The following is a 282-nucleotide window of genomic DNA, read 5'->3' on the forward strand; positions in this document are numbered from 1 at the left end:
GTTCCCATTCGCCTACTGCAGATCGGATTTTTCGAATGGTTGGAACGTTAGATCTTTTCCTACTACTAGCATATAAAACTCCTTTAATAAACCCCCATAAAGATAAAAAAAAAAATAATAAAGAGTTTCCTCTTAACACCCCTAAATATTTCCAATTCCCTAGACACGAATGACAGGACCATTGCGCATGCGCGACCACGCTCTGGTAAAAAGGAGGGAAACGAACACATTTCCACTCCGTGACTAAAGTCTTTTTTCCGCACGAGCTCCTTCACACGTAAG

This window comes from Penaeus monodon, chromosome 30 (assembly GCF_015228065.2).
Source record: "Penaeus monodon isolate SGIC_2016 chromosome 30, NSTDA_Pmon_1, whole genome shotgun sequence".
Taxonomy (NCBI): Eukaryota; Metazoa; Arthropoda; class Malacostraca; order Decapoda; family Penaeidae; genus Penaeus; species Penaeus monodon.